A 13075-nucleotide genomic window follows, 5' to 3' on the forward strand; every position below is an offset into this window, starting at 1 on the left:
TAGACATGAGAAGCAGGAGGACCAGTCTATGATAGAAATTTTCCACAAAGAGTAGTGAATGAAGTTTAGGGAAGTGAACATTGCACTGAGATGATGGTAGTTAAAACTGATCTCTCTAGACAAGAACTAGATACTAAAAGGGGATAAAGTGCTAGGCCTGGTACCACTTCATTAGCAATGGTATATACCACTGTTTCAGAAAGATGAAACAATGGGGGAAGGGGTAAAATGCCTGCCTAAAAGGGGAAGGTGAGTGGGAGAGAAATTGGGAACATTGGTGTTGAGAAATGTACACTGGTGAAGGGTGAAACCCAATTATGAACAATTTTGTAACCACGATGCCTAAATAAAATTATAAAGATTAAAAAAAAATCACAACACTAATATGTAGGTCACATTTTAGGGGAGATTGAATGAGGTTGGGTTCCCACAGAGCTCCCAGGGAGGGAAGTTGCTTCCCATTCCCCTGTCCACCAGAGACAAGGAAAGCTATTTCGGTTGAATAAATCCAAGGTAAATAATCCTCACAGACAGGAGGGTCAAAAGAGGCAAGAAGGTAGGACACCAAATCCTTTTCCAGCCGCCAGCTGCTCCAAAACTCCAGACTGGCACGCTAGCCAACTGCAAAAAGAACCTGGTTCCTCCAGCTTAACTCCTATTTATCAGATCTAAACAGCACCCCCTACCTGAAAGTTAGTAGGTGGGAAAGCAGACAGGGAAACATACCAAAGCGAAAAATTATGAAAGCCTCTAAATACTAACACTACTATATATTGGACATTACATAAATAATGAATAAGAAGAAAAATTCAGAGGCTGAAAAAATAATACCATGGCAGGGCATTTGCCTTGCATGTGGAGAATCCAGGTTTGATCCCCAACATCCCCTGGGTACCACCAGGAATGATTCCTGAGCATTGACCCAGGAGTAACCCCTGAGAGTTACTAGGTGAAGGCTCCCCTTCAAAAAAGAATAAATAAAATAAAATAAATTTAGACCTTATGTTTCAGAAATCAAGGTTGTCATTATCAAGTAAAACAGAAAACAGGGCCTCTTCGCCGTCTTTTGTCCTCCCCGGGAGCTGCAGCCATGAAGGTCGAGCTGTGCAGTTTCAGCGGGTACAAGATCTACCCCGGCCATGGGAGGCGCTACGCCAGGACCGACGGAAAGGTTTTCCAGTTTCTTAATGCAAAATGCGAGTCCGCATTCCTTTCCCAGAGAAATCCTCGGCAAATAAATTGGACTGTCCTCTAAAGGAGAAAGCACAAAAAGGGACAGTCGGAAGAAATTCAGAAGAAAAGAACTCGTCATCCAGTCAAATTTCAAAGGGTCATCACTGGTGCATCTCTTGCTGATATAATAGCCAAGAGGAATCAGAAACCTGAAGTTAGAAAGGCTCAACGGGAACAAGCTATCAGGGCTGCTAAGGAAGCAAAGAAAGCTAAGCAAGCATCTAAAAAGACTGCAATGGCTGCTGCTAAGGCACCCACAAAAGCAGCCGCTAAGCGAAAGATTGTGAAGCCTGTGAAGGTTTCTGCTCCCCGAGTTGGTGGAAAACGCTGTTGACAGATCCAAATCTTAAATAAAGATTTAACAATTATAAAAAAAAAAACAAAACAAACAAACAAAAAAAACCCCAGAAAACAGTAGGCAAAAGAGAAAACTATAGTACCAGGTAAAAGGCACTTTGCCTTTGACTCCTGGCACTGCATATGGTTCCCAGAGGATTACAAGGAAAGATCCCAGAGTACAAGCTAGGAAGAGCCCCTGACCCCAAATTTGCACCCCCAAATATACAAGAGAGCAGAACACCACCACCACTACCACTACCACCACATACACAGCAAACAGATTTTTATTGGGGGAAGGAAAAAGAGGGGCTTGTTCCTGAGCACAGGAGGTAGGAGAGAATAGTGTCAATGCTGGCTCTGAAGAAAACGGAATCAGGCATTTTTAAGCTACATTTCATAGGTTCAAGAAAGCAACTTCCCAGTCCATTTCAGGACATTGGCACAGAAATGGTGCACTGCCCCCTACTCTTGTGCCTCAATGGTGTCTGCTGCATAAGAATTCCATAGGGCACACAGGTATTTTATGCCTAGTGGAGATCAAGGACAGAAGACCTCACAAAAAAAAAAAAAAAAAAAAAAAAGAATTTTCTCTTGGTGCCTCCTGAGAAAGGCTGTATAGAGCTTGCATAGAGCTAGGAATTCTCTCTGTCCTTGCTTGGGGGGAAAGTTTGTTTTCAAAATGTCTGATGCTCTTGACATGAAGGATTTGAAAACTGAGCTCATTTTTCTTGATGTAAATTCTCTGAGCAATTTTCAGGTTGGCTGGTTGACTGAAGCAAGTTCAGTCCTTATTCTATCACATTTGGACTCAAAATCTCAACTACGGTTGTTAATTGGGTGTAGGGTCAATAGTAAATCCCCACAGTTGATGCATCTTGCCCAGAGGCAAGAGAAGAAACATACAGAAGAGCTGAGTGACGCTCAAGACATTTGCATCCTCCCAAAGAAGGGACGCTGGAAGAAGGGAACCCCACTGCAAGACATTGACCAGAGGGTCCCAAGAAGGTATCCTTGCTGTAAGATGTTAGAGTTTTCTGGTTCCAAGCCCTGACAGTAAGTTGGGTCTCAGTTTGATGCTTTATTCTTAGAAGGTAAGGTCTCTCAGAGGACAGACTGATTAAGTCAGTAGGAGTTCTAAAGTCTTTATTTGCTTTCTCACCGCATGGCCTCCTTTGAGAGGTGAACCAATCTAGTGCTAGATCTCACTCTGCCTTACCCCAACAAGAAATATTACAAGTACATTCTTGTGGGGAGGACCACACTCAACAGTACTCAGAGAATACTACTGACTCTGCACTCATAAATTATTCCTGGTGGGCTCAGGGAATCATATAGGATGACAGGGATTCAACCTGGGTTAGACATATGCAAGGCAAGTGCCCTACTAATTTGTACTATCTCGCTGACTTAGAAATTACATTCTTGGGGCCGGCGAGGTGGTGCTAGAGGTAAGGTGTCTGCCTTGCAAGCGCTAGCCAAGGAAGGACCGCGGTTCCATCCCCCGGCGTCCCATATGGTCCCCCCAAGCCAGGGACAATTTCTGAGTGCTTAGCCAGGAGTAACCCCTGAGCATCAAATGGGTGTGGCCCGAAAAAACAAAAACAAAAACAAAAAAGAAATTGCATTCTTATATTTGCCATGACCTATGAAGTCGTCAGGGTTTATCAACCTTAAATAATATTTATTGACCTTAAATAATTTACCCTAAATAAATAAATAATTGGGGCCGGAGAGATAGCCTGGAGGCAAGCCATTTGCCTTTCATGCAGAAGGACAGTGGTTCGAATCCTGGCATCCCATATGGTCCCCCGAGCCTGCCAGGAGCAATTTCTGAGCGTAGAGCCAGGAGTAACCTCTGAGTGCTGCTGGGTGTGACCCAAATAAATAAATAAATAAACAAAAAAGTAATTAATTATATGGTAAGAGGTTTTACAAAGTAATTAATTGAAGTGTTTCTCTTTTTCTCAAGATATTTCCTATACTAACACTAATTATAACCATGGTTCTTTAGCTATAACTGAGTGAGATTCTTTAACTCACAATTTCATGCAACTAGTACAAGGATTTAAGACTGAATCTTCAGCCTGTAATAAAATATCTTGCATGTGGGAGGCACTGAGTTTGAATCCTGGCAACACACACACACACACACACACATACACACACACACACACAATGTATATAAAGACTGGATTTTTAAAGTAGAGTGAGATCTATTTTATAGCAGTTTTGTAAACATAAACTAACTTTTACTTGGGAGGGTTGGTAAACAGTTTGAGGCATAGCTGGTTCAGGAAATATTTATAAGTCTGTACTTAGGAGTGACCCCTGGAAATATTGAGGTGGGAATTATACGCAGTGTCAGAAAAGAAACTAGGTTTACTGCATGTGAGGCAGATAACTTGCTCCTGTTCTATATCTCCAAACCCATAACTTTAAAATGTGTTTTGGGTCCAGAATGATAGTACAATGGGTAGGTGTTTGCCTCAATTGGAGCCAATCCAGGTTCTATTCCTGGCATCTTATATGGTCACAGAGAACTGCCAAGAGCAATTCTTGCTAGGAAGAGCACCTGAGCCCCACCAGGAGTAGCCCAAAACTCCTCCCCACACACACCATTTTTTTAAAAAATGTGTGTTTTGGGGCCGGGCCGTGGCGCTAGAGGTAAGGTGCCTGCCTTGCCTGCGCTAGCCTTGGACGGACCGCGGTTCGATCCCCCGGTGTCCCATATGGTCCCCCAAGCCAGGAGGGACTTCTGAGCGCATAGCCAGGAGTAACCCCTGAGTGTCACCGGGTGTGGCCCAAAAACAAAACAAAAAAAAAAAATGTGTGTTTTGTCACTATAAATAATCCTAACTAGAAAGGTATTAATAAAATAATTAGGAACTTTGGGAAATCACATAGATACAAGACTAGGAAGTTGATTAACTTAACTCTACATTTGAGACTCATGAGCAGCAAAAAGGAATTATTCAGGGGCCAAAGCTATATAGTACTACTAGTAGGACATTTGTATTGCATGTGACTGACCTGAGTTCAATCCCCAGCACTCTATAACAATACCCCTAGCCAACCAGGAGTAATTCCTGAGTGCAGAGCCAGGAGTAATCTCTGGCACCACTGAGCCCCAAAACACAAACAAAAAAATTAGTTTTCCCAGTCTTTATACAAGTATTAGAGTGGCTTGTTGGGCATGTTTAAAATGCAAGACATACACAGAGGCCGTTATTGGCTAAAGTAAAATGTCACCACTCTAGGGGGAAGGAAAAACTTTATCTTTTAGAATTAAGACTGAGAAACAACTGAGAGAAAAACAAGCTTATAAGAACTTCTAGTTAGGGCTGGGCGGTGGCGCTAAAGGTAAGGTGCCTGCCTTGCCTGCGCTAGCCTTGGACGGACCGCGGTTCAATCCCTCGGTGTCCTATATGGTCCCCCAAGCCAGGAGCAACTTCTGAGCACATAGCCAGGAGTAACCCCTGAGCGTCACAGGGTGTGGCCCAAAAACCAAAAAAAAAAAGAACTTCTAGTTAGCTACTTCTCTCACTCTTCACCAAAAAAAAAAAAAAAAAGAAGAAGAAATATCCAAATTATTTGCTATTGCAATGGTGGCCAATTCTCAAATAAATAAAATGTATAGTATAGCAATGTTTTAAGGAAACAAAACATTTGTCTCTGAAGATATATGGCAATCCTGACTGAACAAGAAAATGTATACTTTAAATTCAGAAGATCCATTTATCTGAGGCAAAAAACATTCTAGGTGTGAAGAAAAAAAAAACAGATTAAGAGACAAAAATGCATTCGTGATTGTTGATGGTGTGTGTGTGTGTGTGTGTGTGTGTGTGTGTGTGTGTAGGCTATTGGTCTCCATTTGAACAACTAATTGTTCTATCAGGGGTCCTCAAACTTTTTAAACAGGGGGCCAGTTCACTGTCCCTCAGACCATTGGAGGGTCTGACTCTAGTAAAAACAAAACTTATGAACGAATTCTTATGCACACTGCATATATCTTATTTTGCAATGAAGAAATAAAACAGATACAAATACAATATGTGGCCCGTGAGCCATAGTTTGAGGACCAATGTATCTAGTTGGTCTCTTCATACTGTTCAGCACAGTCCAGAATGGAGATGGCCAGAAAACAATAAAGATCTTGACAGACCAAAGGGAGAAAAAAACTTTATCCTCTTTCATTTCTATGACCAACTCAAATTTGCTTCAATTCATCTTCTCTATCAAATTTCGCACTTTCATCCCACATCAAATTCATCTTAGTCAACCTAAAAACTCAGGAGACAATTTTTTTAAGTCAAAGCACTTTTAGGGCGCAATTCCAGGCAGATTGTTCAAAGGGCTGAGCACATGCTCCACATGCAAGAGCCCCAGGTTCAATCCCAAAACCGCATGGTCCCATGAGCTCCATGAGGTGTGGCATAAAAATTTAAAATTAAGTGAAAAAAAACTTCAATTCCAGATATGTAGTTTCAGGAAGAAACCCTAAAATCATTCTCCTTTTAAGTACAGAGATAGGCCTCTTTTATGAAGAAAGGAAGATGAGACAAATGGTTAAAGGAGTGATTGATGTTAACAGGCTTCAATTATTCTTAACTGGATGTAATTGCATATTGAGTATCTTGAATGGATGAAAGGGAACTTTGATTCTCTGCTTCAACTCAAAGTCCATAATTATCAGTCCTATCCAGATTATTTCTCAAGTAATTGTTTGCTTGGTGGCTTCTTTAAACAACTGTTTATGGTCAGCCTTAGATCTTTGGCTAAATTCTGGGAGGTAGATAGGCAATTGCTCTGTAAGAGCCTCTCAGTACCAGTTTTAAAATGGCTCCATAGATGTCACCAGTTCCTACTTTCTTTCTGGGCATTCTTCAGCTGACAATTAAATTGATATAAAAACATTAACCAGCAGTGTAAAGCAAATTTAACTTTGTATGTATAAATATGAGATTCAAAGAGTTGATCAAATATGCACCTTCATACAAATACACAGACAGGGCATTGATAAAATAAGAAGATCTGGGCCCTGTATACTTTATTTGTGTAAAACAAGTTTGTTAATATAAATTAAGCATAAATTACTATTGCTGATGATAAGGACACCTTCTATTGTTCTATTATAGGAAGGTATTTTCACAAGAAAATTTTATTTCCTGCTTCTAAGAAACAAAGAGGGTCATAAAGTTTTTCTTGTATTGGCTGTTTCTTTTTGTTTGTTTGTTTGTTTGTTTTGGATCATACCTGGCAGCACTCAGAGGTTACTCTACCCTCAGAAATCACTCCTTTCAGGCTCCGGGTCCCATATGGGATGCCGGGATTCAAACCACCGTCCTTCTGCATGCAATGCAAACGCCCTACCTTCATGCTTTCTCTCTAGCCCCATATTGGCTGTTTCTTAATTTATTGCAGATAAAGATAATTAGTGAGCTAGAGTGTTACACTTTGGAGTGGCATATTCTGCTTTCTTTCCATGAGAAACTCCAGGTTGAAATTCTGACTTTGAATCTGGAGAAATAGTTCAGATCCTAGTAACTTGCATGAGTATGGTCATGAGTTCAATTCCTGCTATAGCTCATGTTGACACTTCTTGAGACTAGCAACTGTACTATATGTAGTCCCTGGGGTTATAAGTGATTCATAGTTACACTATAGCCAGATGTTTGTAATCTTCACTAAAGGGTGTGACCCAGCAAGGAGAAGAAAAAGATGATGATGAGAAAGGAGGAAGAGAAGAAGAAAAGGGAGAAGAAAGAAGAGAAGAAAGAGGAGAAGATGAAGAAGTGGAAGAAGAAGATAGAGAAGGAAGAGGAAAAGAAGAAGAGGAAGAGGAGGAAGATGAAAAAAGGAAGCAGAGAAGGAGAAGGAGAAAGAAAGAGAAGATGACAAAGAAGATAAAGGAGGAAGAGGAGGAGGAGGAGGACAACAAGAACAAGTACAAGAACAAGAAGAAAAAGGAGAAGAGAAAGAAGATGAAGGAAAAGGAAGAGGAGGAAGAAGAAGAAGGAGAAAGAGAAGAAGAATGATGAAGAGGGCTGGAAAGATAGCACAGCAGTAGGGCTTTTGCCTTACACGCATCTGACCTAGGATAGACCCAGAACGAACCCAGGTTTGATTCCCGGCATTCCATATGGTCCCCTGAGCCTTCTATGGGTGATTTTTGAAACAGAACTGGGAGTAACCCCTGAGTGCCACCAGGTGTGGCTCAAAAAAAAAAAAAAAAAAAAAAAAACAAACAAAAACAATAAGAAGAATGATGAGGAGGAGAAGCAGAAAAAAAGAAGGAAGATGATGATAATGAAAAAGGAGGAAGAGGGGCCCGGAGAGATAGCACAGCGGCGTTTGCCTTGCAAGCAGCCGATCCAGGACCAAAGGTGGTTGGTTCGAATCCCGGTGTCCCATATGGTCCCCCGTGCTTGCCAGGAGCTATTTCTGAGCAGACAGCCAGGAGTAAGCCCTGACTCACAACGCCGGGTGTGGCCCAAAAACCAAAGGAAAAAAAAAAAAAGAGAGAGAGAGAGAAAAAGAAAAAGGAGGAAGAGGAGAAGAGGAAGGAAGAGAAGAATAGGAAGAAGAAAAAGGAGAAGGAGGAGGAAAAGCAAAAGAAAAGGAAGGAGGAGATAAAGAGGAAAGAAAGAAAGAAAGAAAGAAAGAAAGAAAGAAAGAAAGAAAGAAAGAAAGAAAGAAAGAAAGAAAGAAAGAAAGAAAGAAAGAAAGAAAGAAAGAAAGAAAGGAAGGAAGGAAGGAAGGAAGGAAGGAAGGAAGGAAGGAAGGAAGGAAGGAAGGAAGGAAGGAAGGAAGGAAGGAAGGAAGGAAGGGAAAAAAGAAAGAAAGGAAGGAAGGAAGGAAGAAAGAAAGAAAGAAAGAAAGAAAGAAAGAAAGAAAGAAAGAAAGAAAGAAAGAAAGAAAGAAAGAAAGAAAGAAAGAAAGAAAGAAAGAAAGAAAGAAAGAAAGAAAGAAAGAAAGAAAGAAAGAAAGAAAGAAAGAAAGGGGGCCGGGCGGTGGCACTAGAGGTAAGATGCCTGCCTTGCCTGTGCTAGCCTTGGACGGACCACTGTTCCATCCCCCAGCGTCCCATATGGTCCCCCAAGCCAGGAGCAACTACTGAGCGCATAGCCAGGAGTAACCCCTGAGCGGGTGTGGCCCAAAAACCAAAAAAAGAAAGAAAGAAAGAAAGAAAGAAAGAAAGAAAGAAAGAAAGAAAGAAAGAAAGAAAGAAAGAAAGAAAGAAAGAAAGAAAGAAAGAAAGAAAGAAAGAAAGAGAGAGAGAGAGAGAGAGAGAGAGAGAGGGAGGGAGGGAGGGAGGGAGGGAGGGAGGGAGGGAGGGAGGGAGGGAGGGAGGGAGGGAGGGAGGAAGGAAGGAAGGAAGGAAGGAAGGAAGGAAGGAAGGAAGGAAGGAAGGAAGGAGGAAGGAAGGAAGGAAGGAGGAAGGAAGGAAGGAAGGAAGGAAGGAAGGAAGGAAGGAAGGAAGGAAGGAAGGAAGGAAGGAAGGAAGGAAGGAAGGAAGGAAGGAAGGAAGAAAAAGAAGAAAGGAAAAAAAGAAAGAATGGAAAGAAAAAGAAAAAGAAACATTATTAACTTTCTATATTAAAATAGAATCTTCTATGGTCAGAGATGTTATAGGGGTTAAATTGCCTTACAGGTGGGGTCGGAGCAGTGGCGCAAGTGGTAAGGTGTTTGCCTTGCACACTCTAACCTAGGACGAACTGTGGTTCCATCCCCTGGTGTCCCATATGGTCCCCCAAGCCAGGAGTTATTTCTGAGCACATAGCCAGGAATAACCCCTGAACGTCACCAGGTGTGGCCCCAAAATAAAAACAAAACCAAAAAAATTTTCTTTACAGGGACAAAAATATAAACAGTGGGTAGAGTGCTTGCCCTGCACATAGCCAACCCAAGTTTGATTCCCAGCATCCCATATGGTTCGGAAGCACTGCAAGGTATGCCCCATCCAAAAACCGCCTTGCCTCACATGCAGCCAAATCTGGTTCAAACCAGCAGCACATGGTTCCATGTATACTGCCAGAAGAACACCGCTTCTCCCCAGAACAAAACCAGTAATGCTAGACCACCACCAGGATAATGTCCCCCAAACCAAAATAAATTAATAAAATATAAGAAATCTGGGGCCGGGCGGTGGCGCTAAAGGTAAGGTGCCTGCCTTGCCAGCGCTGCCTTGGACGGACCGCGGTTCGATCCCCCGGTGTCCCATATGGTCCCCCAAGCCAGGAGCAACTTCTGAGCACATAGCCAGGAGTAACCCCTGAGCGTTACCGGGTGTGGCCCAAAAACCAAAAAAAAAAAAAAAAAAAAGAAATCTTTATCATGGGCTGGCGAGGTGGCGCTAGAAGTAAGGTGTCTGCCTTGCAAGCGCTAGCCAAGGAAGGACCGCGGTTCGATCCCCTGGTGTCCCATATGGTCCCCCCAAGCCAGGGGCGATTTCTGAGCGCTTAGCCAGGAGTAACCCCTGAGCATCAAATGGGTGTGGCCCAAAAAAAACAAAAAAACAAAACAAAAAAAAAAGGAATCTTTCTCTGAAATCACATTTCTTCTAGGTGACTTCTCTAAAGCACATTTCTCAGAAGGCTATCTATAATAAGCTATCTATATCCAATTCCTCACCATACTTTCTTTTATCCACTCCAATCAGATTTCAGTGTCATCATTCAGATGAGTCAAGGACACCCATGATCTCCAAGTGACTTAAATCAATAGCATTAGTGGCCTAAATCAGTGGCAGTTACTCTGCCATCAACCTGTGATAGACTTGATCATTCCCTCTTCCTGCTAATGCTTTATTCATTTGATTTCTAAGACCTCAAGCTGCATAGTTTGCTTATGCTGATGGCAGGAAGCTTGGGAGCCAGGTAGTACAGAAGTAGTGGAAGTGGAAGAAGGAATGCCTTTTAAGTTTCCTTTGCAGGACATACATACATATATATATATATATGCAGGATATATATATATATATAAGGGTGGGTCAAGTAAGATATAAAATATAGGACAAAGAAATTCTGATCCTGTGGTCCTGCAAGAATCAACTTCCTTCCTCCTCCCAGTGTCTTTGGAAGTGGAAGATGTTTCACCAGCTCATGATGGGAAAAAAAAAAAAAAAAAAAAAAAAACAGGTCCCAGGCTGATAACCAGAGACAGTTTGTTCCCTTACAACAGTACTTATATAGGACCAAAAGAAGACCTGGGATATTGGGAGGGTGACAGGACATAGCCCAGGGGGTGAGTGGGGCACTGTGGGAAGCTCAACATGAACAATGGGACTTAAGAATGGCCTGGAGCAAGGCATTATTGATAAGCATTATAACCAGAGCTCTCTGTGAGGGAGGAGGGACAGTCCAAGGTCAAGTCCAATGAAGAATTCATAGGGAGGACCTGAGTGATAGTACAGCTGTATAGCATTTGCCTTGCATGCTGCCAACCTGGGACGGATGTGTCTTGCACGTGGCCAACCCCCGACAGACTCCAGTTCTATTCCCAGTATTCTGTGTGGTCCCCCGAGCTTGCCAGGAGTGACTTCTGAGCGCAGAGCCAGGAGTAACCCTTGAGAGCTGCTGGGTGTGACCCCAAAACCAAAAAGAGTGTGTAAAAAAGATCACTACAAATTCAGAGTCTTTTCCCTTTGACAATCTGATCACAACTCTTACCAGTATAGTGAATTTAAATCCAAGAGATTTAGGGGGAAAAAAATCTATCTGTAATCCCTTCCCCAAAACTGATCAGGGTTCTCTCATCTTTCTGGGGAACCTGTGTTCTCTCATGAATGGGCTTCCTTTTCTCCCAGCCTTTGTTTGTTTGTTTGCTTTGCTTTGCTTTGCTTCATTTTGTTTTGTGAGCACAGGGTAACTATTGGCTTTACACTCCAGGTAGGGTCAGAGAACCGCATGGGATGTTGGGTCAGACATGTATAAAGCAAGTGTCCAACCCATTCGACTGTCACTTTTAACAACCTTTTTGTTTAAAACTATTTATCTCTTCCTGAAATTCTTTACTGACTATAAGCCTGGGAACTCTAGGTGGAGATCAGGACTGATTTTTCCTTTTCCTGCAAAGAGAAAAATCCTCCCTCTAGTCTGAAACTCATGACTCCCCCCAAGTTTGGGTGGCAGAAAAACATTCTCATGCCTTGTTGATCAAATGGTTCTCAGGTGCTGTTTGACAGTTGCCTCATGGGGCTGGTAGGATCCGAGTGTCCCTGCATTCATGCTATTTGGGTACTTAAGGCAGACACATTCTAGGTGAGCTAAGCAGAAAGACAGTAGCATTCTCACCATTTAAGCTACCCAGTGTTTCAGCAGATGCTGGCTGACTGCTGAATTCCTGTGAAATATGGTGATTACATACAACACAGCCCATGAGATGGATTTGCTATTACAGCTCCTTATTTAATAGCTTATATTGGTAATATCTCTGTAGACTGCAGCAGCCATAGAGACAGGAACTTCAACATCTGAGGTAGCAACCCCAGTAATTTTTCTTTTTTGTTTTGTTTTGTTTTTGGGACACACCCGTTTGATGCTCAGGGGTTATTCCTGACTAAGCGCTCAGAAATCGCTCCTGGCTTGGGGGTATCATATGGGACGCCGGGGGATCGAACCACGGTCCTTCCTTGGCTAGCGCTTGCACGGTAGGCACCTTACCTCTAGCGCCACCTTCCCAGCCCCCCAGTAATTTTCTTAATGCTCTTGGTCTCTCTCTCTCTCTCTCTCTCTCTCTCTCTCTCTCTCTCTCTCTCTCTCTCCCCCACCCCTGCCTTCCTCCCCCCCCATTAAGTCCTGAACTCAGGATCCACCACCCAAAAGACCACCAGAGAGACAGGCAGTATTGTAAACTCAAGGGAGTTTATTCCATATCTCCAAAAAATGACCCTGAGAATGGCTCACAGGCCAATATTATAGGGTACCTATGGCTTAGTCTAAAAAATTTTCATCTCTGCATATTGATCTTTTTTAAATTATTGGTTCTTAGTACACGATTGGGCTAGCAAATGCTGTGCTATCACTCTAGCCCTCCCTATGAATTCTTTTTTTTTTTTTTTTTTTTTTTTTTTGGTTTTTGGGCCACACCCGGTAATGCTCAGGGGTTACTCCTGGCTATGTGCTCAGAAGTTGCTCCTGGCTTGGGGGACCATATGGGACGCCGGGGGATCAAACCGCGGTCCGTCCAAGGCTAGCGCAGGCAAGGCAGGCACCTTACCTTTAGCGCCACTGCCCGGCCCCTTCCTATGAATTCTTAATTGGACTTGACCCCTGGACTGTCCCTCCTCCCTCACAGTCTGTAACTTTAAATTCCACCTATTTGCTTTGACTTCATAACTTTATAACTCCAGTCCAAATGTCTCTGCTAAACTCTGGGCTTGTCTAACCAAGAGGACTCCTACTAGAAGCAGGGTTTCCCTGGTGGCTTGTTTGAATTGGGGATGAGAGAAGCAGTAATCTCAAGAAGGAAGTCTAACTTATATACAATGGAATACTACATAACT

General features: G+C 42.6%; 1 pseudogene; it reads left to right on the plus strand.

The window, feature by feature from the left end:
• Positions 1-1055: 1055 nt before the first annotated feature.
• On the plus strand, positions 1056-1567 carry LOC126022186 (60S ribosomal protein L24-like; annotated as a pseudogene).
• The last annotated feature ends 11508 nt before the right edge of the window (positions 1568-13075 follow it).

Source organism: Suncus etruscus, chromosome 11 (genome assembly GCF_024139225.1).
Source record: "Suncus etruscus isolate mSunEtr1 chromosome 11, mSunEtr1.pri.cur, whole genome shotgun sequence".
Lineage (NCBI taxonomy): Eukaryota > Metazoa > Chordata > Mammalia > Eulipotyphla > Soricidae > Suncus > Suncus etruscus.